This window comes from Ovis aries, chromosome 15 (assembly GCF_016772045.2).
Source record: "Ovis aries strain OAR_USU_Benz2616 breed Rambouillet chromosome 15, ARS-UI_Ramb_v3.0, whole genome shotgun sequence".
Classification (NCBI taxonomy): domain Eukaryota; kingdom Metazoa; phylum Chordata; class Mammalia; order Artiodactyla; family Bovidae; genus Ovis; species Ovis aries.
Window position 1 is genome coordinate 32,660,177 of NC_056068.1, and position 26,075 is coordinate 32,686,251.

The 26,075-nt window shown below is 41.7% G+C and overlaps 1 long non-coding RNA gene across 6 annotated transcripts in view; it reads right to left on the reverse strand.

The window, feature by feature from the left end:
- The window catches only part of LOC105602212 (uncharacterized), a 305,023-nt gene that overhangs the window by 169,968 nt on the left and 108,980 nt on the right, over positions 1-26,075 (reverse strand). Inside the window, exon 3 of one of the 6 annotated variants that reach the window (XR_009596615.1) lies at positions 1-26,075. This exon is cut by the window's left edge and continues 20,865 nt beyond it; it is cut by the window's right edge and continues 20,926 nt beyond it. The exons of the other annotated variants lie outside the window; for them this stretch is intronic. This is a non-coding gene — a long non-coding RNA (uncharacterized LOC105602212). 6 annotated transcript variants of the gene reach the window in all.

The window sequence follows — 26,075 nt, forward strand, 5'->3', positions numbered from 1 at the left end:
AGATCTCTTCAAGAAAATTAGAGATACCAAGGGAACATTTCATGCAAAGATGGGCTTGATAAAGGACAGAAATGGTATGAACCTAACAGAAGCAGAAGATATTAAGAAGAAGTGGCAAGAATACACAGAAGAATGGTACAAAAAAGATCTTCACGACCCAGATAATCATGATGATGTGATCACTAATCTAGAGCCAGATATCTTGGAATGTGAAGTCAAGTGGGCCTTAGAAAGCATCACTACGAACAAAGCTAGCGGAGGTGATGGAATTCCAGTTGAGCTGTTTCAAACCCTGAAAGATGATGCTGTGAAAGTGCTGCACTCAATATGCCAGCAAATTTGGAAGATTCAGCAGTGGCCACAGGACTGGAAAAGGTCAGTTTTCATTCCAATCCCAAAGAAAAGCAATGCCAAAGAATGCTCAAACTACCACACAATTGCACTCATGTCACATGCTAGTAAAGTAATCCTCAAAATTCTCCAAACCAGGCTTTAGCAATATGTTAACCATGAACTCCCTGATGTTCAAGCTGGTTTTAGAAAAGGCAGAGGAACCAGAGATTAAATTGCCAACATCCGCTGGATCATCAAAAAAGCAAGAGAGTTCCAGAAAAACAACTATTTCTGCTTCATTGACTATGCCAAAGCCTTTGACTATGTGGATCACAATAAACTGTGGAAACTTCTGAAAGAGTTGGGAATACCAGACCACCTGACCTGCCCCTTGAGAAATCTGTATGCAGGTTAGGAAGCAACAGTTAGAACTGCACATGGAACAACAGATTGGTTCCAAATAGGAAAAGGAGTACGTCAAGGCTATATACTATCACCCTGCTTATTTAACTTATATGCAGAGTACATCACGAGAAATGCTGGGCTGGAAGAAGCACAAGCTGGAATCAAGATTGCCGGGAGAAATACCAATAACCTCACATATGCAGATGACACCACCCTTATGGCAGAAAGTGAGGAAGAACTAAAGAGCCTCTCAATGAAAGTTAAAGAGGAGAGTGAAAAAGTTGGCTTAAAGCTCAACATTCAGAAAACTAAGATCATGGCATCCAGTCCCATCACTACATGGAAAATAGTTTGGGAAACAGTGGAAACAGGGGCTGACTTTATTTTGGGGGGCTCCAAAATCACTGCAGATGGTAATAGCAGCCATGAAATTAAAAGACACTTACTCCTTGGAAGGAAAGTGATGACCAACCTAGACAGCACATTAAAAAGCAGAGACACTGCTTTGCCAACAAAGTTCCGTCTAGTTAAGGCTATGGTTTTTCCAGTAGTCATGTATGGATGTGAGAGTTGGACTGTGAAGAAAGCTGAGCGCTGAAGAATTGATACTTTTGAACTGTAGTGCTGGAGAAGACTGATAAGAGTCCCCTGGGCTGCAGTGAGATCCAACCAGTCCATCCTAAAGGAAATCAATCCTGAATATTCGTTGGAAGGTCTGATGTTGAAACTGAAACTCCAATACTTTAGCCACCTGATGCAAAGAGCTGACTCATTTGAAAAGACCCTGATGCTGGGAAAGATTGAAGGCAGGAAGAGAAGGGACAACCGAGGATGAGATGGTTGGATGGCGTCACCGACTCAATGGACAGGAGTTTGGGTAAACTCCAAGAGCTGGTGATGGACAGGGAGGCCTGGCGTGCTGTAGTCCATGGGGTCGCAAAGAGTTGGACATGACAGAGCATCTGAAGTGAACTAAGCTGAACCAAGATTCAGAGCTTTTGGGGATGGGGAGAGGGCTGTTTGTTCTTAAGTCTCACAGCTACTTAGAGATAGTGTTTGGACCAGAATCCAAACAGGTTATACCCACTACCCATGCTGCTTCTCTAATAACAACGCAATATTATTTTTTTTAATTGTTGTAGATGTGTTAACTAGACTTCGCAAAAACTTGTTCACAAATATGAAATTTCTTGGGCAGAATCTGTTCAGGCCTCTCTACTACATTCTGTAGACAGACAGAAGATAAAAGAAGTGAACACATTCTGCTCGGATCTTTAGAGCTTTCATAGTATTGATTGGTAAAGTGCTAAGGAAAATTTAAAAATCTTAATACAGGCAAAGGGCCAAAAATATTTTTTATCCCAATTATAAAGATTTTTTTTAATACTATTTAAAGAAAAAATTTTTAACCACTGTACCCCTTCATCAGTGTGAATAATTCATGCTGGTATTCCAGGCCAAGTGTCATAAAAATAGCCAAGTCTTAATCAGCCATCGCTCACTGTTCTGCAAAATCAGTTAGGGGAGATTATTCAAAATCCAGCTGGAATATGCCACATATGTGCAAACATGATCCCTTCAGAACCTTCTTTGTACATTTTTGCCATGAGAAGACACGGCGTAGGTACATATGAAGGCGTGGGTGGCAGCAATAGCCTTTGCTACTATCAATATATTCAAGATAAAGCTGCTCCTCTCTGGCCATCCAAGGCTACTGTGCACATCATTCGTGCTGCTGCTGCTGCTGCTAAGTCACTTCAGTCGTGTCCGACTCTGTGCGACCCCATAGACAGCAGCCCACCAGGCTCCCCCGTCCATGGGATTCTCCAGGCAAGAACAATGGAGTGGGTTGCCATTTCCTTCTCTAATGCATGAAAGTGAAAAGTGAAAATGAAGTCACTCAGCCATGTCTTAGCAACCCCATGGACTGTAGCCTGCCAGGCTCCTCCGTCCATGTGATTTTCCAGGCAAGAGTACTGGAGTGGGGTGCCATTGCCTTCCCCATCATATGTGCTGGTATCCCTCTTATTTACCATGAGATTTCTCCAGGTCTTTTCCTCTTAGGAATAACTGATTGTGTGAAGAAAGTGAGAGTGTTAGACCTCAGTGTCTAACACCTTGTGACTGTAGCCTCTGTCTATGGGATTTCCAAGGCAAGAATACTGGAGTGGGTTGCCATTTTGCTCTCCAGGGGATCTTCCAGACCCAGGGATCAAATGTAGGTCTTCCGCACGGCAGATAGATTCTCTCTCTCTCTCTCTCTCTTTTTTTTTTTTTTTCCTGCTGACAGATTCTTTACCAGGCTCAAGTGTAAAGAATCTGCCTGCAATGTGGGAGACACAGGTTTGATCCCTGGGTGAGAAAGATCCCTTGGAGAATAGAATGGCTACCCACTCCAGTATTCTTGCCTGGAGAATTTCATAGACAGAGGAGCCTGGCAGGCTACAGTCCATGGGGTCACAAAAGAGTTAGACATGACTTAACAGCTAACTGATTATGTACTTCAATAAAAACATAGTCTTGGACTTTGAAATAACAGGCATCACATAAATACTAATACAGATACTAATACAAGTGAGTTTAATCAAAGACACTGATAATAGTGATACTAATTCAGTTAGAAATTCAGATTTTATTCATGTTTTCAAATAAAGAATTTACATTTTCAGGTTATCAGTCCCATGGACTGAACTGTATCCTTCCAAATTTCATAGGATGAAGCCCTAATCCTAAGAGTATTTGGATACAGAGCCTTTAAAAAGGCAAATAGGATCAAACGAAGTAACAGCAGTAGAGCCCTAACCCATAGGACCAGTGTCCTTGTAAAAACAAGACAAGATGCCAGGGATATGTGTGCACAGAGAAAAGGCAGTATGAGGACGCTGCAAACCAGTGAACATCTGCAAACCAGCGAGAGGCTTCAGAAGAATCCAACCCCGCCAGCACCTGGATCGTAGACTTCCAGCACCCAGAAGTCTAAGAAGATAAGTTTCTGTTGTTTAAGCCACTCACTCTGGCTTTTGGTATGGAAGTTCCAGAATACTAATACAGTCAGAATATCTCTTGTGAGCATCAACCAAATAACCATTGGAGTGCAAGACAGATGAAAGCAAGGATTCTATCTCATGCCTGCAATACTCGCAAGACCTTGTATAGCACCCAGCAGATACCTGGTGCTTAACAAATAGTGGACAAGATAGAAGAACAAGTGAATGGATTCAGACTGATGCCCCATAGAGCTCTACTGCCCATACAATGGACCTCAATATGAGATTGGAAAAGCAGAGGCTTCAGAGCCAGATAGATTGGTTTCATTCTTTACTACCTGTGACCATCGGGAAGTTTCACAACCTTCCTGGGTCTCAGGTTCTCATCTGTAAAAAACAATAGTAGTCTTTTATCATTTGGTTGCTGTGAAGATTAACTGAGGTAACGTGCCTTGCATGTGACAAGCCCATGCAAAGTCACGGCTGCTATGGCAGCGATGCTAATGATGGTGAGCTTCACCTTTCCATTCATTTATTCATTCAACAACTATGCATTGAGCAACACCCTTTTGTGAACCCAGTATCGTTCCCAGCATTGAGAATAAAAAGGGTAATAAGAGAGTGGATCATATGTAGAGACATGGATGAACATAGGGTCCGTTATACAGAGTGAAATAACTCAGGAAGAGAAAAACAAACTCGTGTATTAATGCATTATGCATGAAAATCTAATGTTAAGAAAAATGGAACAGATGAACCTATTTGCAGGGCAGGAATGGAGATGCAGACGTAGAGGACAAATATGTGGATATAGAGGGGGAAGAAGAGGGTGGGACAAATTGGGAGATTAGGACTGATATATATACACCATCATGTGTAAACAGAGAGCTAGTGGGTAACTGCTGTAGAGCGCAGGGAGCTCAGCTCAGTGCTATTGATGACCTAGAGGGACGGGATGGGGAGGGAGGCTCAAGAGGGGTGGGATACATATATGCATAGAGCTGATTCACTTTCTTGTGAGGCAGAAACTAGCGCAACATTATGAAGCAACTATCCTCCAATTAAAAAAGAGGCAGTGTCTTAGCTCATGTGTGCCTTACATTCTAAAGAGAGGGGTCAAAACTAACAAGCGAAAATACAATAATTTCAGAGAGTGGTAAGCGCCACAAAGAAAATAAGACAGAATCATGTGATGATGACTGTGTACCAGAGTGCATGTGCAAAGGCGTAATTGGTGAAAGTCTCTCTGAGGAGGAGATGTTTAAGGCTGAGTCCCGCATGAGAAGGAGAAATCAGTCTGAAGAGTGTCTGAGGGGATGAGGGAGCATTCCAGAGAGAACAGTGGTACCAGCGGATTCATGGAACAGAAGAAGGCTGGTGTGATCAAAATGGAGAGAGGGACAAGGTGAAGTCAGAAATATTAGCTGGAGCTGAATCATGTAGGAACTGCCAGGCCAAGGTGAGGAGGATGGGTTCTCTCTAAATGCAAGGGGAAATCTCTGCAGAGTTTGAAGCAGCTATGTGACATGGTTTGATTTATACTCAAAACAATGTTCTGCTGCTCTGGGAGGGGGTGTTGGTGATAGGAAGCTATGAGTGGAAGCAGACAGGTGTTCAGGAGTCCTGCCCAGTGTCCGGGGGAGACACTGGAGTCTTGGCTTGGACTAAGCTGGCAGTCAAGATAGAAAATGGCTGAATGATACTGTCATGAAGGCAAGTGGACAGGGCATCTGATGGACTGAATGTCAACACACATGAAAATGAGAGGGACGAGGATGAACCCAAAGATGAAACTGAGGAACTTAAGTAACCAAGTGGGATGGTGCCATTTATTTCGAGCAGCTGGGGGTAAGGAGAGGAGAGAATCAACCCTAATCCCAACTCTGTCTCTGCGTATCAGTAGAGTTCATGCAAGCTTCATCGCATAGCCAGCAAAAGCCTGTCTGTTGAGAAAAACCACTGGTATTTGGCATTCAATATTTCACATCAATTATGTTACTTATCAATTCATTGATCAATGCTAAGCCTTACACTTTAAGTGGCTGCATAAAAAATGATCTGACTGAAGCTTGGGTTTTTCACTGGGCTGTTGTTCTAGGCTTTGGTTTTCCACTTTTGGTGTGCCCACTTTTAAGTATTTTCCAATGGAAGCATATCATCTCTCCTCACTCTGAAGAAGCAAAACCAGAAACAGAGGCATCTCCTAAGAGCTACAAGGACGGAAGAGCAGACAACGGCCAATACTTGGAAGTTAGATTCCTTGTGCAGAGTTCAGCTTTCTCACTATTCCTCATTCCTCTCTCTGCTCTGCTCCTATCTCTTTTCGGCATCAAATTCACTGCATCATCTCCTGCACGTAGAGTCACATGACTGCCACTGGCTGGCTTTAATTAGTGTGTGGTACTGAGCATTGTTACGATGTTGGTGGTGTTAAATTCCACTGTATCCAAATATCACAAGCTGAAGTCACAGCTCATGACAGCCACAAGGAAGCTAGCCTTGAACTAAACTGGGAGATAATTAAAACAGGCAGGAGTAGAGACTGTTCATACTGGCCTCTCCTGCACTCTGACCCAACCACTCTCTTTCAGTGCCATGTCCTTCTTCCTTTGTCTTATTCATTTTCTCTCCAGCAAAGGTTATTCTGCAGCAGGCACCTAACAAGGATGACAGTGTTATGGGTAAGAAGCAAAGCAAGTAGAAGCACAAAATGTTTGCTCTGAGAAGCTGCCTCTGGTGGGTTTTAAATCATTGTGGAATAAAACCGGAATGAGTTGCCCAGAGAGGCAGCAAGTGTGCTTTTTAAGATCAAAGACTTCATTAGTCTTCATATTGTGTCTACAGGAGAGGGAGCAGTTTTCTTTCCATTTTACCAAAGAGAGAAGAGACACAAATAGTAGCTAACTGAAATTCACCGATATATGGCAAAGATGATATTTTTTGCTTGGGCAAATGTCTCAGTAATGGGCAGCCACCAGACATATTCTTTCTCACTTATTTTGAAACACACCTATCCATTAACCTCCACTGTCCCTGAAGCTTAAGTAAGGGCAAACAGCTCTGATTAGCAAATGGAAAATTGCCTCTTATGTGACTTGGATAAATCTGTTAGCCTTGTTGGAAATCAGGGTAAGACTGAACTCCGGGAGATGCCATTGTGAGAGCTATAGATTAAAAAAGGATATAGATGGTTTTGCATCTAAGACCAAAGCAGAGAAATTTGGAAAACTGGCCTATAACACATGGACTACTCCACTTCCAGATGTAAACAGTTCCAGACGAAAGTAAAGAAGTAAGTTAACAGTAAAGAAGTAAAAAGAAAATCAATCAGGTGTGGCAACAGACAAAAAAGTAAGGGGAGGGGGTGTCCAGGAAAGGTTCGATTTAAAATGAAGCATGGAAAATGGAGGGCGGCCCAGCTAAAAGGAAGAGAGGGAAAGAAAACAACAGGTGCCAAGGTCCCGGGGGCAGGGAAGAACTCAGAGTGCTCTGGGAAGTATCCGTGCTCTGCTCAGCCAGGGGAGGGCTGAGCATGCTGACTGAGGGGACAGAAGCCTGGGACGAGGTTGGGGAAGAGTCAGATGCCACTTGGTGTTTAAGGCAGGGTAAGGAGTTAAAATACTTTCTAAGCCAAATTGGAAGTCATTAAAAGGAGGGGACATGGGTAAACCTATGGCTGATTTGTGCTGATGTTTGGCAGAACCAATGCAATACTATAAAGCAATTATCCTTCAATTAAAAATAAACAAAAAATATTTTAGAAGAAAAAAAATTTAAGCATGAAAAAGACATGAGTTAGTTTGTTTTTTAAAAAAGATCTTTCCAGATCCTGGGCTAAGGTTTGTCAGGGGTGGGATGGAACGCAGAATGGCAGCAGGGAGAGAGAAGTCACTACAGTAACCTGGGCAGTAGATAATGATAGTTTGAGTTGGGATGATATTAAAGGAGAGGAGGAGGAAAAAACAGTTTGATGTACATTGTAGGAACATAGTCAACAGACTGGATATTGGGAATGATGCAAAGACAGAAGAAATTAAGAGTAATGTCTAAGTTTATGGCCTGACCCCATGAGTAGCTTGCTATGCCCTTTGTCTTTAGAAGCAAGACTGGGAGGGATGGAGGTTGGGTGCACTGAGAAAGAGTTTGGAAGCAGGAAAAAGATCAAGAGCTCCATTTTGGATATTTTCACACTGAGATTCCTGAGGGATCTAATTCAAGCCATCATCTATTGTTAGTTATTTAGCTACATATAAGAATCTGGAAGTCAAGTGAGAGGACAGGGATGAAGATACAAATCTGGAAACATCATCAGTGATGACATATACAGTCACTGGGTTGGGTGAGCTCACCTAGGCAGAGAGTAGCGACAAAGACAAGAAGTGACAGGGACTTCCCTGGTGGTTCAGTGAGCAAGAGTCTGCCTTCCAACGCCAGAGGGCAGGAGGGGGTGGTAAGTTTGATCCTGGTCCTGGCCGGGGAACTAAGATCCCCCATGCTGCACGGTGCAGCCAAAAAACGAAACAAACAAACAAAAAGCCACACAAGAGGACAAAGAGTTTGCATAGAGGAGGCTCTTACCTTCCTGCAAGGAAGAAAGGGTGACTGGTCAAGGCACAGCACCAACCCAAAGTGAAAGGAACTGAACCAGAGAGAACGCGTCTGTCACCCTGGAGCCTACCTAGAGAACCACTGCCCATCCTCATAAGGACTTAGTGGAATAATACATAGACAAGCATTTAGTGAACTGCAACTTACTATTGAAATAATATGCAGTAGAATTACGACCTTATTGTCTGGAATCCTGAATTTATTTATGTGTTTCCTGCTTTGCTTCTCACTAAAATGTTAAAAACTCCAAAGGACAATAATATCATCATATCCATTGGTGCTTCTCCAGCACCTGGAACAAATCAGTGTTGACTGACTGACTGACTGTTACTCTATATTCAAGGAAATAACTGGCCAATGTCTGCCTCAGGTTGGCTCCTGATAAACCACCACTCAGTCCGGCCTATCGCCTGCACTTCCACATCTGTAGGGCAGACATCAGACCTCTTTAATCCTGATGAAAGGATGCAGCAAAGGCTCCTTTTCACAAATCGATGTCAGCAGGAGAGCTGCTCATCTTCAGGATGGATTTTTCTCCCTCTTAGCTTTGCCAAGAAGATTCAAAATCACACACAAGAATCAGAGAACTCAAACTAAAAGGAAACAAGGATTTAGCAGAAACTCTTGTAAGAGCTCTGGACTTCAGCATCCTTCTGAGTGGGGAACATCAATATGGCAGACCGTCAGGGAGAGCAGGGCAAATGTTACTGGAGACTTTTGTGAGAAGAAGAAAATGAATTTTTCTGCCTTTTCCTCTCTCATGTTATTCTTGCCAATTTTTCAAAGAAGCCCTTTTCTTCGATCTGTTTTGTTAAAACCAAACACAGTCTCAAGAAACAAAAAGAGACAAACACACTCACTTATATTAGAAGTTCACCCTCCCTTCTCACTGGGCTTCTAAATTTCCTTCTCCACATAACTTGGCTTCCAGGGAAGCCAAAGTAAGAAAAAATTAATCCTCACTGCTAGGTGGAAAGAGGTTTAGAGGTGGAGCCATCTCATTAGCAAACAACAGAACATCCTTCTAAAACCTATACTGACACACACAACTACCACCCACTCCCAACAAGATCAAAAACTCCAAGATAGCAGTCAACATCTGAAAGGTCTAGAATTAGAACCATAAGTGATATCAACCTGACATATTGGAAGTTGTCTAGATTTTGTAATTAGAGAGAGTCCTGATTTGCTGGCTATGGGCCTTGAACAAATTATTTCTCTGTGTCCTTTTTTTTTTTTTTTTTTCCAATCTTAAAGATAGACTTCCCTGGTGGTTCAGACAGTAAAGTGTCTGCCTACAATGCGGGAGACCTGGGTTTGATCCCTGGGTTGGGAAGATCCCCTGGAGAAGGAAATGGCAACCCACTCCATACTCCTGCCTGGAAAATCCCATGGACGGAGCAGCATGGTAGGCTCCTACTGTCCCTGGGGTCGCAAAGAGTCGGACACGACTGAGTGACTTCACTCACTCAAAGACAGACAGCACTGACCTTGCATGGCTTTTATGAGGTTTGGATACAAAGCATAAAAGGTTGACATGAAGCATGGCAGAAGGTAAGAGACAGGAGACAGTCAGGCAAAAGATGAACACCTGCTTCCTAGTCTCAGGGCTATAAGGACTCATGGAAAACAGGGAGGTACAGTAATGATAACAGATACTATTTCTGAGCTTTTACTATATGTTAAACACTGAGAGAAGTATTTTCATGAAAATTGAGACATGTACCTCAAACCCAGCAGGAAGGGATGGAGCTGGAAGTCATACCAAGGCATTTGCATTGCAGAGTTCTTGGTCCTCCCTGCTACGACATGCCGCCTCATGGATACGGAGAAAACAAATTCATGGAAACCAGGATACATGAGTTCCAGTGTTCATTTCCCTCAAATTAAGTTATTTGATGCTGTGAAATCACCTGATTTCTTGCTCAGTCTTCTCAGTTTTAAAGTGGGGACATTAGATGCTACTGGACTGCTAAGACCATTCATGTCTCTTCTACAGTCCTGCGGTCCCATGACTCTTTTTCCAGTTTTAAGATATCATTGCTGTATAAGATAGGTTAAAGTAGACAACATAATCATTTAATCTTTGTATATATATTGTGAAATGACCGCCACAATAAGTCAGTTAACATCCACCACCTCATACAGTTACCAAGTTTGGGGATGAGAATTTCTTAAGATCTAGTCTCATTAAATTTCAAATATACAATACAGTATTTATAACTATAGCTTCCATGCCCTACATTAAATCCCCAGGACTTCTTTATCTTATGACTGAAAGTCTGTACATTTTGATTGTGGCCTTCTAATCTATGCTGATTTTAATGAATTAAGGTCATTCAGCTTTTCAAAGCTGGTGAATCGCTTCGTTGACAGAACAGAAAGCATGAAAGTCTGTAAGATGAAACATGTCTCAGGTGAGTTTTAAAAAACCACTGGTTCTCCCATGAACCTCCAGAAATGAAAGGAAATGGCATTTTTCAGACATAACAATGAAACATTCTACAGCGCTTCTTGATCTCATGGTCTTGACAAGAGTTTCCTGCTACATTCAGACATGAAACATTTCACAGTGTAAATGCCAAGAAAAAGCGATGGGTTTGCAGAGATGAGGATGGATCTAGAAAGCAAGGGAAGCCACAATCACAGCCCCTTGTTGCTAACCAGTATTTACCCATGGTGTCCATGGGAAAACAGGGCCAACACATACCTAGAAAATACAACAGTCATGGGGCATAACCAGAGTTGGAAGTCAAACGTCTAACACAAACATGCTGATCACTTCCTTAGACTCTTCTGTTTAATGTCATCAAGCAGGAATCAAACATCAGCTTTTGCTTTTTAATTTTTAACTGTCATTGTTTATTACTATTTTGACTACATTTTCTACAATTTTAGCAGCATCTTAAAGAGATGCTACAATTTTAGCACACCTTAATGAATCTATGTACAATGAAAGATCAAAATGGATTGCAATATCAGAAATGACAGCTACAGTTTAACTGTATAATATGAAGGAGAATCTGTGGTAAGCATAGCCTCTTTTTTTTGCAACATGGATAACTTACATGCAAGTATATGCCTTATGAATGTGATGATAAAGAAATTCCTTAGAAGAGTGAAATACATCATCCTGGAAAATAATGGTTTCTCCTATTCAAGGCAGTTAGAAAATGTTCACATTTTAACAAATCTGTGCAAACCACAAGAAACTTGTTTAAGGGACCATCATCCCACATTGAAACATCAGCTTTTCTTGATCAAGATGATTAGGCCTCAAGTTTTCAGGTGTGAAATGATGGTGTCCCCTGACCCCTGTAAACAGTCATGATAAAGTCCCATCAGAACTGGCTGGCAGAGAAGCCCAGTTGCGACTCTAGTCTAAATTGCTGAAGCATCGGAATTATATGGTGCTTTTATTATCTTGTGGAATGTGTGTCCCTGGGGTACTCCTTTGAGTTCAACTAAAATGACAGTTTAATTCTCTGTAAATGAGCACTAATTAAAATGCTGGGGGAAAGACTGTCATAACTGAATAATGAGAATAACGCAGCATACATTTGTTTAAAGGTTCCTGCAAGCTGAATTTAGGGATCAAAAATTGGTCTCCAGGAGCTCACAGGCAAAGCCAATTCCCTGAAAAGTCTTTACTGTTCAGTGTGCGTATTCACTAAGCTGCGTCTTGAGTAGAAATTGTTTTCAAGCTGCTGTGAGAATCTAACTCTTACCTTTGCATTTGCCTTTAGCAAATGTCTGTGAGCATGATCCTCAATCTCAGCCTTTGTGAAATAAAGACTGGAGTGGAACTGCGGTATGGAAATCTCTCTGATTTCCTCTTAGGTATCTGTGCTTGCCTCTCTAGATTCAAGTCTCTAGGAGGAAGTACTCTTTGACATAATGACACTTTTACAAAACTGTAGAATCAGACAATGCTAAGACTACAAAAGTGTTCAGAAGAAAGCAATGTGGCTTCGTGGAAACAGCACTGGATTCGAATCTTAGCCTTGTCAGTGATTCTAAGACAGGATGTAAGTAACAGCCCAGATCCTCATCATGTAGTTAAGCATGTTTGGAGGATAAAATGAGGTAATGCATTTAAAAGTAACTTCTAGAAAAATGATATAGATGATCTTATTTGCAAAGTAGCAATATAGACACAGAGGTGTGGAATAAACGTATGGATACCAAGGTGGGCAAGGACAAGTGGGATGGATTGGGAGACTGGAATTGACAAATATACACTGTTGTTGTTTAGTCGATAAGTTGTATTGGATTCTTCCGTGGCCCACCAAATTACTCTGTCCGTGGGATTTCCCAGGCAAGAATACTGGAGTAGGTTGCCATTTCCTTCTCCAAAGGATCTTCCCTACCCAGAGATCAAAGCACGCCTCCTGCACTGGCAGGCAGGTTCTTTACCCCTGGGCCACCAGGGAAGCCCATATATATATTACTATGTATAAAGTAGGTAACTAATGAGAACCTACTATACAGCAAGGAAACTCTCTCAGTGCTCTGTAGTGACCTAAATGGGAAGGAAACCCCAAAAGAGGGGAATATATGTGTATGTATGGCTGATTCTCTTTGCTTTCAGCAGAAACTGACAGTGAAAAACTATACTTCAATAAAAAATAAATTAAAATAAAATAAACATGAAGAAAATAAAAGCAACTTCAAAAGACTATATATATATATATATATATATATGAATGAAATAATGCCTTATCTTTAGCAATTGGTTGACTCAGGTATAAATGATGTAAGCCTTCTATTTCTTTTCCTAACTCAGATGACTCTGGTATATACATACATTTTAACAAGTTAGAGCCATTTGGCCAAGCTCATTACACTGGTATATTATTAGGAAAATCTGAATTATCCTAAAACACAAAATATATCCTTCAACCCACACAATGTCCAATTTATATACTAGCCTCCACCCCCAGCTGCTGAGATAATTGGATTGACTTTCATGCTTCTCAGTTCCTACGTTCCCCTTGGCTCTTCCATCCTAGTAATAGTTAATTTCAAAGGTTCAGGACTGTATTGAACCCAAGCTATTCAGTGAGTTTCTGTTCTGTCCTTAAAGATCTATGGGAAAAATAAATTCTATAACCTTCTTCTATGCCTAACAACTTTTACAGTGAGTAAAGTCTGTACAGTCTGAATTCTTCAATTGTGGAAAAAAAAAAATGTCCCCAGGGCCACCCATTGGGAGGCCTCCCATACACACACTAATCCAGCCCAGCTTAGCAGCCCTGACAGCTCCAGCAGTGCTGCTGAGACACCCCCCTTATGAATATGCAAAGACAATCTTTCACTTACAAAAGAAACTGATATAGCCATTATGGCCTGTGGTTAATCAGACCTCCATTCACTTTCCTCTGCTTTGAGAACTGTCATCAAGAAAACGTGTTGCTAAGCAAACTTACTGGTAAGGACCTGGTTCCCGTAAAAATGATTGCCCAGAGGCCAACTTGCTTAGAAGGAAGGAGCAGGATATTTTCAGGCTCTAATTTGATTTCCTATAAAATCTAAGCTCATCATTCAGTTAAAGGAAGATTGGAAAGTTGCTCATACATTACTCATTTTAACAAGTTAGAGTTTACACACACACACACAAATATACATGCACACACACTCACAACCACCAGGTCCTTCCACTTGCTTCTGTAACTGCTTTTTGGAAAACATCCAGGCTTAGGCCAAGGAAATGCATAATAGAGAAGCTGCTGACTTTCCAAGCATCTGGTGGATTCACAACTTGCATTGAGCCTTACATAATATATCATCAATATTCATTCTTTCAGAGACATCTATCTTAGTCATTTCCACCTCCCCCAGGAAACATGATCAAGAGGAAACATAAAGGACTTTACATCTCAGATTCTTAATGAAGAGGACACAGGACTAGAAATTCACTTCCCAGCTTTGCAATTCATTTTCAGTCAACCTTAAAAAATCACTTAAAATTATCTGTGCCAAGAATTCCATAACCCCGCAGTGAAGAATAACACTCTCTCTCTGACATCAAAGATGAGGCTTTACGCCTGCCCACACAATAGTTTAGTAACTTCTGTAGGTATCTGGATTATCAGGTTTCATCAAGGTTAACCAAAACCTCTGCTCTAGAATCTGGGTACTATTTCCTCCAGTAAGTGGTAGGTCAGAGGTCTCCATTTCCCATTCCAGGCAACAATTGCAGTTTTCCACTTGAAAAATAATTCCAGGAGATGTGACAGACTCCTAGGCTAGGATTGTTGTTGTTTAGTCACTCAATAGTGTCTGATTCTGTGACCCCACGGACCACAGCACGCCAGGCTGCCCTGTCCTTCACCATCTCCTGGAGATCGCACAAACTCATGTCCATTGAGTTGATGATGTCATCCAATCATCTCATCCTCTGTCACCCTCTTCTCTTCCTGCCCTCAATCTTTCCCAGCTTCAGGGTCTTTTCCAACAAGAAGGCTCTTCGCATTAGGTGGCCAAAGTATTGGAGCTTCAGCTTCAGCATCTGTCCTTCCAGTGAATATTCAGGGTTGATCGATCTCCTTTAGGATTGACTGATTTGATTTCTTTGCAGCCCAAGGGACTCTCAGGGGTCTTCTCCAGCACCACAGTTCAAAGGCATCAATTTTTCAGTGCTCAGTATCTGTATGTCCAACTGTCACATCCATACATGACAACTGGAAACATCATAGCTTTGACTATATAGACCTTTGTTGACAAACTAATGTCTTTGCTTTTCAATATGCTGTCTAGGTTTGTCATAGCTTTTCTTCCAAGGAGCAAGCATCTTTGAATTTCATGGCTGGAGACACCATTCACAGTGATTTGGAGCCCAAGAAAAATTCTGCCACCGTTTCCATTTTTCCCCATCTAGGATTGGAATTTGGAATTCTTCAGAAGTGGAATTCTGACATAAATAATCAAATAGATTAACTGCTAAGCTACAACATTTATTTTAGAAAAATTACTATACTAGAAAGTAGATATGGATTATAGATTTTTCATACAATATCAACATTTGACTGCTATACTCACAATAATATTGCTTATAAACTTTTCCTAGTCTTTGTTTCCTATAATAAATGTGATTAGAGAGTGATATGTCACCCCTCAAACTAGTTTGTTTAGGTATTAATACTGTTTGACACAGGATGAGTGATAACAAGCACTAAACTGCCCTCTAGGACCTTTAAGCTCCACTCAACTCTAAGCATCTTAAGGGCAGAAGCTGTGTAATATTAGTCTCTGGATCCCTGGCACAGTACTTGGTATGTGTGAGATTTTGATTAATCAGTTTGAGTTAAAAAATTTTGAATTGGCTAATGTGATATTTTCCATTATTTTGATGGTGGCTATAGTTTGGTGTTTTCTCAGAATATGGTCCCAAATCATCTGAGACTTGTTAAAAGATGCAATTCCCAAGTCCCACTTGAGGTTTACAGAATCCCAGTGTCTCTTGGTGGGGACCAGGAACCTGTTAACAAATTCCCAGGTGGTTTTGGCCACATCTTGTTGAGAGAACTTCTGCTTTGCTTTTTGTTTTGTCTCAAAAGCATCATTTTGGACTTTGTTGGAACCCTTGAGTCAGCACGAAACAAATGATGGTTCTAATACATGAGGAAATACATACATTTAGATGCTTTTTCTTCTGTTTACTCAATTTATTCATCAGCTCGCAACTAGTCAAGTGTGACTTCTTAATAGCATGGGTCACAATTACTCCTTCAATCAACTCTTGGCACCTAATGCCCCCATCCTTTTCTTAGAGCATTTGTATAAGACCTTTACCTGCTCTGTCTATATCTTATGGAAAGGGTTCTTATGTGGGGCAGCTGTGGGTTTTTATAGTCTGCTATGAGTGAAATGTGAAAGAACACTCAAATGCATATTTGCGTCTACTCTCCCGAAAGCCATGCTCCTTGGGTGTGCCACGGCATGCCTTTATGAAGAAGCCCTCCTCCAATAACAGCTGATATGAACCAGGTTCTCATAGAAGCCTTCAGTTAAGTTTTTCATCCAATCATCTTTGTTAGAACTGACATGTCTGGCACTTCTGTCAACACTGTACTTACAGCCTCTGTGACATGCCTGAAATTACTCAAGGGTAGTAAGCAATAGGATATCTTTTCTTCCTTCCATCTTGTATTCTGTGTCTCCCCTAAGCATCAAGAAAAAATGCAAGATGAGATGCTTATTTCTACACAGGTGACACTGTAGCCATAGGAATCAGGAGTTAAATATAAGTTGTTTTCTCAGATTCCCAAAGGTTCAGAGAGTTATAATCAAAGAAGGGAAAGGGGTATACGCTGAGTCCCCTGGCAAATTGGCCAGAAAACCAGCTTTTCCAAGACTACCTCTGGGCTTCTAGACATCTCTCGTGTTCTCCTTGAAGGGCCAAGGGCCCCCTCTGATAGTACTGATCAGTCTCACTGCTTCATGACCTGCATTCTGTTCTGGCTGTGCTTAGAGCTGTTGATTTCATTTAATGATAACCAATGTTGTTAAACTGCTCTCTTTTAAATAAGACCTCTGATTCTGCAGTCACCTTGGCCCATATATGCCCTAGACCACTACCAAATGTGCAAGGTACATGACTGGGGTGGAAATGAAAGAAAAGAGTAAAACAGAAGGATTCTACCTGCCCCAGCATTAGAGTAACTTCAGTAAGCACCGCCCCCCCCAAAATGTGATTATTTCTAGGTCTCTCACTGATATGAAAGATTTTCAGTTAATTTTCTTTTTCAGTTTTTAAAAGACAACATCCCTCAAAGAATAAAAGTAAAAATACTGGCCACAGGTTCCAAGGTTCCCTGCTCCCCACCAACCAGGGGCCTGCGACAAGAAGAGTGCAGGGGCTGCCTCTGCTAGTTGTCCCAGTCAACGTTGACACTACAGCTCCTGCCTGTCCCCTCTCTGCCCAGCTGGGCCACAGTGCCCTAGAGCAGCTCCCTTCCAGACCCTCTGCTGTGTCCGACTCAGCCAGATCTGCCGGAGATGAAGACGAGTCCCCTCCAGCTATCCAATAAAATTGGCAATTACATCAGAGAAACTGAATTGGAGCAAGTGGCTGTCTCTGACTCAGCTGGCCCTGGGGAAACAGGGACTGCCAGCAGGTGGCTCAGAACAGCTCTGTAATATTCATTTCATGTTGCTTAAAGATGTGAAAAAGACCAAGCCGACCAGCTTCTGGTGTTTGACAAACCAGACTGCTGTTGGGTCATATTTGAACAGACAGCTGTGTCTGAGTGTGCCAGGGAAAGACTTCCCAGGCAACCGAGTAAGGTCAGTATAAATTCCCTAGCCTAGTAAAGAGCTGTGATGTACGTTACTCTCTGAAAACCTAGTGGAAAGTTAAATGTGCTGCTGATTCTGTCATATGCACATTGATTCATTCAGACATCATTCATTCACTGGTCACTCAACAATTACTTCTGGAGCTCTAATCTGTTGCTAGAGCCGGGCACACACTGTCCTGGCCACTGCAAAGCCTGAAGGCTAGTGGTCAAGTCTGCCCATACCTGTACTTTCTCAGGCATCAGTCAGAACCTTTCCTGGACAACCTACTGGCTGAAATTCTTGCTAATAAAATAAGATTGTTCAAATTATTTTTTAACTACAAAATAAGCAGGAAAATGAAGCATGTATATCCTGAATTCTAAGTCAGACAGAGGTTTCTGTCTAACCCAGGGATAGAGCTAACATTGCCTAATATCTAATCTCATCCTCCCTCCATCCTTTTGCAAGAGCAAGCCTGTATAAAGCACCATATCCCTATAGTCAGAGAAAATTTAACTTAGATTCTGTCTAGAAATAAAACAAAGCAATAAAATCACAATACTATAAAAGGCAATACTTTATTTTTTGGATAAAGCCTTAACCTAGCAATAAATAAGGGCAGACAGTATCTGAATTCCAAGTCAACTGACCACTTTGTCCACTGAATGCAAAGGCACCCATCTTCCTGCACATACTGATCACATACAGTTGGTCAGTCCGAGCCTTCCTAGTTCTCACTGCATATAATTCTTAACAGCTTATTTACTTGACTGTTTAGAGGACATCGGATTGTAAACAAACTAGTAGGAGGGTGAGAGAAGCTTTTAAATCAAACATGGTGACAAGGTAAGTGCAAGTTGATACTGTGGCAAGAAGAACTGGCGTTAGGCACACAGCTACTCTCAGCCATTAACCATCTAATACAACCCGAAACCCAACCTGTTTATACCGCTTCACTTGACAGATGAAATAACCAAAATCCAAGAGAAGTCAAGTTTTAAGATGATAAAATATATGCTACATTTTCCACAGACTTCCACTCACAAAGAATTTTAAATAAAATTCGTATTTGCATGCATTTTCAAGTAATGTATTTCCAAACAGTACCTTACTGTAGAATGTTCATTAAAGTTCTTAGATGTTTATCAAACTCTTCAATCCTCATAGTAACCCTGAGAGGCAAGTAGATAGGTGTTCATTTATTTTGTCATTGTTCGTTCATTTATTTCGTGTGTGTGTGTGTGTGTGTGTGTGTGTGTGTGTGTGTTTCATTGTACTGGATCTTCACTGCAGCATGTAGGCTTCTTGAGCTGTCGTGCATGAGCTGAGTTGCTCTTCGGCACATCAGATCTTAGTTCCCCAACGAGTGAATGAACCCGCGTCCCCTGCATTAGAAGGCAGATTCTTAACCACAAAAGAAGTGTCAGTCAATAAGCATTAGTGCAATAGCTTCCTATTCCAGGCACTGTGCTTGGCTATTATCCTGTTCTCGGCAGCCCCGAGCCACAGGTAGCCATTAAAATTAACAAAATCTAAACAAAACTACACTTTGAAGACTACATGTTGGATATGGTGGCAAAGGAGATGAGGAGCATGAGGGTACCTGCCTGTCCTGGTCCAGAAGATGGCTCAGCATAACCCCTGCTCCACACTTCATCCCTTATCTTGTTAGTCAATTTTGTTCTATATCTTCGGTACATCCCATCCACCTACCTGCAGGTAGCACACTGCCAAAACCAGTTAGGCAGGTGACTGTCTCTCCTTTCATCAGTTATTTCCTGGAATCCCATATATCCACAATTGGCGACCTATGCCAATGTTCTGCAAATGGTTTAAAAACGTCCTTCGTTGTTGTCAACTGAGAACATTCCTATTGAAGCAACCTAATTCCCTTTCTCTTCTTTGCCTGGACCTTCAGTTTTCAGAGAGCGCATCAAGACAATAAAACTCTCATTCCTCAAAGACGCACTGTATCACCTTTCACCCCAGCTATGCCCACTGCTGCTGCCTTCCTCCAGAATAAACCTGCTCTCTGATGCACCTCCCCAGCGGACACTCATGTCTTTCTCTTCACCAGGAAATTACATGTTGAAAAGGAATAGTCTTTGGTAACTCAGAGCTTTGTCAAAGTTTAATTTCTTTTTTCTTTTTTAATCTTCACTGAATAATTTTTTTTTTTTTTTTTGCCTTGCCATGCAGCATGTGGGATCTTAGTTCCCTAACCAGGGATCAAACACATGCCCCCTGCTTTGGAAGTGCAAAATCTTAACCGCTGAAACACCAGCAAAGTTCAAAGTTTAACTTTTTTAAAGAAGAAAACAGAATTTGCATGCAAAAGAATCATTACCATAGCCTAGCAAGAAAAAAATAGAGAAACTAGGGTAAGGTAGGATGTATTAAGCATCCCAGGGGTTAACCCTAAGGATAATTTGAGGATTTTAAAAGGATAAATGTTCTCTATGAAAGAAATTTTTTAAAAAATAACATAAATGCAAAGAGGTGATTCTGTGAGCCAATCAGAAGATGCTTAAAGAAACTATGAAAATGACCATCCTAAGCTCAAAGGAAAATGTAGCCTCTGTTGTCACCATCAAAGACTTATTATAGATAAGGACACTGAGGAAGTGTGGCAGCCTTAGCCAAAAAACTGAAACTGCCTGGCCCTGAAAGTGAATTCCAAGGAGGTCCACAGCAGATGGAGCCCACAAGGGGTCATTCTGCCCTGGGCATACTTCAGTCCACCAAGCTGAAGCCTTCCTTTCTCCTTCCTATTGCCCAGCCACTGGTTTCCAGAATGCAAACCTGTTCCCTCTTAGACTGCAGTCCTATTCCTAACCCAGGTGATTTGGGTGTGATCTACATATACAAAGTATGCATAATATATATTATATAGAGGAAACACAACAAAATCTGGGAGTGGTACTGATTACAAAGGGCATCAATGTCAGATAAATTTCTAGACCTGAAGCCAAGTCTGTAGACACACCCTAAACAAAGTCTTGAAATGCAAAGTTTGATTAAGTATGGATACTCAAAGTACTAAAACTTATCATTGAAGGAAATTTCCAAAGACTGTAAATTAGTATAAATGGTATAGCCACTGCAGTAACAGTAAATGTGAAATTTCTTAAATCCTATAATCACAGCAAGGGTTCTTTGTCAACCTGAATTATGGCTCTGTATGTAAATAAACTATGCTCTGGCAGGAAATAGTCAGGACCTCGAGATGTCTGTTATTGTGTGGTCTTTCCAGTTTCAACATTTTATCATTCTATCACTTTATACCATGTGTTTTGAAGATATATACAAAAAATATGCCATGCTTTCCCCCATAATAAAATGAAAACAAAATTCTCAAATTTGCAACTTGAGACAGATGGCTCGGTTATGCAGTACGAGCACCACTGTCCTAACTAGACTGTTGATTTCATTTGTGAAATTTGTCTCTGAACAATGAGAGACAACTCTTGAATTTTTTTTTTAAGTTCTGAATAATCCCACTAGAGTATCAAATTATCAAACATCTTGGTCCCAGATAAAGTAAGATCAAAGCCAAGTGCAACAGATACAACACGTGCTTGTATCCCAGAGACCATCAGAGGCTAAACATGCTTGTGCTTCAGGTCTTCTATTGCATCTGCTTCAAGACAAAAATGAAAGTAGTGTATCACCACATGAATTCCAGAAATGAGGCTAAAAAATCTCCAACAGCCTCCAAAGAAGTCATTTCAAACACAGGATCGACTAGGCTTCCAGATCGGAAGGAACATTCAATTGCTCTTGTAGTACCTGAGAAGGAATTTATACCACCAGCACCTGCACACATCTCTCCTAAAAAGATTCCCTTCTGGTTGCTGGAAGATGGTGACCAGGCTTTCTGCCAGCCTCACTTAACAGAGCCAAGAGAAGGCTAAGTGCCAAAGAACTGATGCTTTCGAACTGTGGTGCTGGAGGAGCCTCTTGAGAGTCCCTTGCACAGTAAGGAGATCAAACCAGTAAATCTTGAAGGAAATCAACCCTGAATATTCATTGGAAGGACTGATGCTGAAGCTCCAATACTTCGGCCACCTGATGTGACAAGCTGACTCACTGGAAAAGATCCTGATGCTGGGAAAGATTGAGGGCAGAAGGGGGTGACAGAGGATGAGATGGTTGGATGGCATCACTGAGCCATCCATTAGTTTGAGCAAACTTCAAGAGATAATGAAGGATGGGGAAGCCTGGTGCGCTGCAGTCCATGGGGTCACAAAGAGTTGGACACGACTGAGCCACTGAACAACAGTTCAAACAACAACAACAAAATGCAATAGCATCAACTCCATGAGCTCAAAATAAACAAAAAATCTCTATAATGAACCATAATACACGTGGCATACATAATTCCTATATAGTCTGCCTAGAGGCAGTGAACACAAGGCCCCTGCCAGCTCTATCCACTTGGTACAATAGATTTTTCATGCTTTTGAAGCTGATATCCAGTAAATTGATTTCTTTTTACATTCTTTTTCAATAGTCCTTTACAGATAATGAATGCAAAACCAATGCCCTTGAAATGCCTTTATATATTCTTCCTTTAGCAAAATTTACCAATTATGATGTGATACAAATTCAAAAAGGGTTTGGCAGACATTCATGTGTTTTGGTTTCATCCAAGTCATTCACCAGAAATACACACCCATTTGGTATGGGGGCAGGGGCGATTACACTAGTGTCAGAAGTCCTGAGTGTATTTATGGTGCCTCCACCCACTAACTGCACATTTCTCTAGCCTTTCCATGCCTCAGATGCCTGAGCTAGAAAATGATAAGTAGCCTGCCTCTCAAGCTGTTAGAGGTCTGAATACAATCATCCTTTTGCAAATTGTAACTTACGTAGTAGAATGCATGTTCCTTTGGTTATAAAATTGAGACAACAGGTAAAATCTCCCAAATAGACCTGGAAATGAGACATGTCTCATCAACCTCCAGGGTCAGGATTTTTTTTTTTTTTTCAAGTTCAGAGAGGTATGTTTGGTAACAAAGCAAATAATAGCTGAGCATTCACTATACACCAAGCTTCGACCTCCCCCATGCATCGTTTCATGGATTCCTCCCAGGAACGTCCAATTTTATAAGAAAGATGATGGAAGTTTAATGAGCCCAGCCTTTCTGCACATGGTCACTTCCCAGTAGGCAGGTGAGCCAGCGTCCAAACCCTGCTTATTGGGACTCTGAGATCCATGCTCTCAACCACTCTGGAGCTGTTTGCTTACAGAGCCATGGATTCATGAACCCAGCCCCGCCCCCCCCCCCAGTCTAATATCCACCCTCCCACCCTTCTGCATCCTCTCAGTGGTTGTCTCCAGCTCTACACTTTTTAGTCTTGTTCTTCTCCCCTCCTGAATTAGTCCCCTCTGTTTCACTGAATCGTCTGCATCCTGTCTGGCCCACTGGAAGCCTTGCCTTTAGTACACGTCTCTATAACAAAATTCTATTTCACACTGATCACGCCCTATCATATTCATTGGTCAGTCAGGTCTTAGAACCATAATATACTTTGCTTGGCTTTCCTGTGAAGGCATAGAATATGTAAATGTGTCTCTTTTCTCTTTCCACCAGTTTCCAAAATAGTAAGAGGTTAACAGAAAACTTCTCAAATAATTACGGGGAAGCATTAACGAAACCTGCCTTACTTGAGACTAGCCTGGGGACCCCACTCCTGATACTATTCCACAGCAAAGAGCCCCATAAACATTATGCTGTGAGCTGATGAGCAAGACAGGGCCCCTTCCTTCCCCAATCTGCTCAGTTTATCAGAGAATACAAAGAAGCAACTCTGTTAGGTTAAGAGAAGCACAGGTACTGTAGACGCACAAAGTAGCAGCAGCTACCCCAATCTATGGGGTGACAAGACAGGTATTTGGTGAGTTTGGTACCTAGCGTGAAATTTCAAGAATTATGCAACAACAACAATCCATGCCTATTGAAAGTACCACTTCACCTAATCCTCTCACTGCCTCTGTGAAGCAGATGTTCTCATCATTGTTTTCTACTGTTAAGAAACTGGGGTGATGGAGAACAATTTGCCCAAGGTTACCAGTCAATGGTAAGACGATCAGACCCAGGCAGCCTGGCTCTCAGAGACCACACCTCTCACCGGTAGCCTGTCCTTCTGCTCAAGTATCGAATAGATGAGTTGTTTAAGAGGGAGAAAAAGAATGGTCCAGCCAAAGGCCCCATGGATATTAAGGACTCGCGGGGAGTTCAAGCAGTCTGTGTGGATACACTGAAGGAGCTTGATATGGGCTCCAAGGCTGCAGGTGAGTCTCTGGTTACTCTGAGATGGACTTCTCCCAGCTGGGCCATGGGATAGTGACTGAACCCTGGAGCAGCCGGCCTCTCTCTGATGAGAGGTTTGGGCCCCCAGGGACTGTGCTCTGCTGTGTGTCTCCCCTGCCTGCCTGCCCCAGGGGGCCAGTCCACTTCAGTCCTCCCAACAAGTGGATCTCTGACTCTCCCTGCAACACCAGCCTGCCCCCAACCCATGGAATCAAAGGATCTCGTATGATCCCATGGGCCATTTTAATTCATCCCTCTGCTTCCAGACAGGATTTTATTACACTGTCAGTATATTTATTATACTTATGAAATCCTAAGAAGATTTTATAACCTATCATCTCCCATTTCCAAGTCAGATGGTCCTTTCCATGAAGATATGCTTACTTAGGTCTGTTCTAAACCCTTCACGCTAACAAGGCATGAACCCCCAGCTCCGCATCCTCGTGTGGTAGCAATAGATCATTGCTGAGGAGACTCCCTCAAATACCTGTGATGTAGCCACACTTGGACCGTGGAGTCAGGATTTGCCCCGTGGCTCTAGCACTTGGGGGCTATGTGACATTAGGCAAATTCCTCAACCTTCTACAAATTCAGCTTTCCACCTGCAAAATGGGAACAATAATAACACCAACACGTGGATTTGTTTTGAGGATTAAACATAGATAAAAGGCTGATTAATACATTGCCTAGTGCATCATACATGCTTATCAAAATTTAGCTTTAAAAAGAAAGTGAAAATCTAATTTCACCTGCATCATAGGTAAATATGTACACAACACAGGGACACATGACTCTCTAGTCAACTGTTTCCATTAAATAACAATAACAACAAAAAATCAAATGCCTAAAAATAGGTACTATGCTTTTAGTCTTATTTGCCTCAAGTAGGCAGAAGATTAGAAATCCACTTTTAAATGGCAGCTCTATATCGGTTATAAAAGTGTTAAATAAATCCAGAAAGGCAAAAAGGCAAGATAGCAGACAGGAATCATCTCACAGTTGCCATGACAACGAGGCAAGTTACCTGGACAAAGATTTTTGGAAAGCTCTTAAAAGAATAGCCAGAGATGTTTCCATATATTTTGGGAAGGACAAAGTCTTCCTTTATCCCCAGCTAAAGACAAACATCCACTTGTTTGCTAAATATCTCCCAATTAGCGCAGGGCAAGAGCTGAGCAGACCTGGGATGTGGTGTGCAGGCAGGTGGTGGGATGCAGAGGGACTTGGCAGGGGGCTGCAAGGTAAAGGCAGTATTGCTGGAAAATGCAAGATCAAACTGCCCAGGATCCCCATTGTTTCATTTCAAATGCCCATGGAGCATTCATTAAAAAGCATCATTCTCACGCACAGAGACCCTCCAATTGCTGCAGATTACACTTCCAAGAAATTGAATTCCTAACCAATAACACTTAGATTTTTATTAACAGTACTGACACAAAGAAAGTGATAAAAAAACTCTGGTGGGCAAGACTTTCTGAAAGTCACTTTTAATACGTAAAGGAATAGAGAGCTTCTGATCCACCACAGGCGCCTTCTCTCCAGCTCCTTGGGTGTCGCACATAGGTCGTGCGTCTCGGTGTGTATGTGTTTCCCTGCAACAATCTGCAGTTTACACTTAACACAATAATCTTGCACACCTCGCTCTCATTTTTCAGTTAATCGATAGTATTTTTAAAGCAACAAATAGGGGCTATTTGTAATAGTATTTCCTTTAATTGCATATTTTTCAAACATGAGACTATTAGACTAGCTGCCTATGAAAGCGGTCATTCAATTCTCCTCTGAGGTGCCCCTTCATTCTGAAAGGGCCTCCCTCATCAAACTCAATAGCATCTCTTGGCTGCCTGAGAAAAAGCACTGGAGGGAAAAAAAAAAAAAAAAAAGAAGAAAGAAAGAAACCTATTTTCCAGATCAAAGTAATCCCTACTCCATTGCCATGGCTCCAGACGTCTCTTTCTTCTTTTCATTGACCAGACAAGGTTCTTCTCAGCAAACCTGCTTCATTTTTTTTTTTTTTGCCCGAATTTGTTTTCTCGTTGGGAAAAGTGGTCATTAAAGTATTAGTTTAGGTTGATTGGTTCTTCAGCGGCGGAAGAGGCTTCTGATGCTTTGTTATCTTTGACATGATCTCAAAATAGTGGCC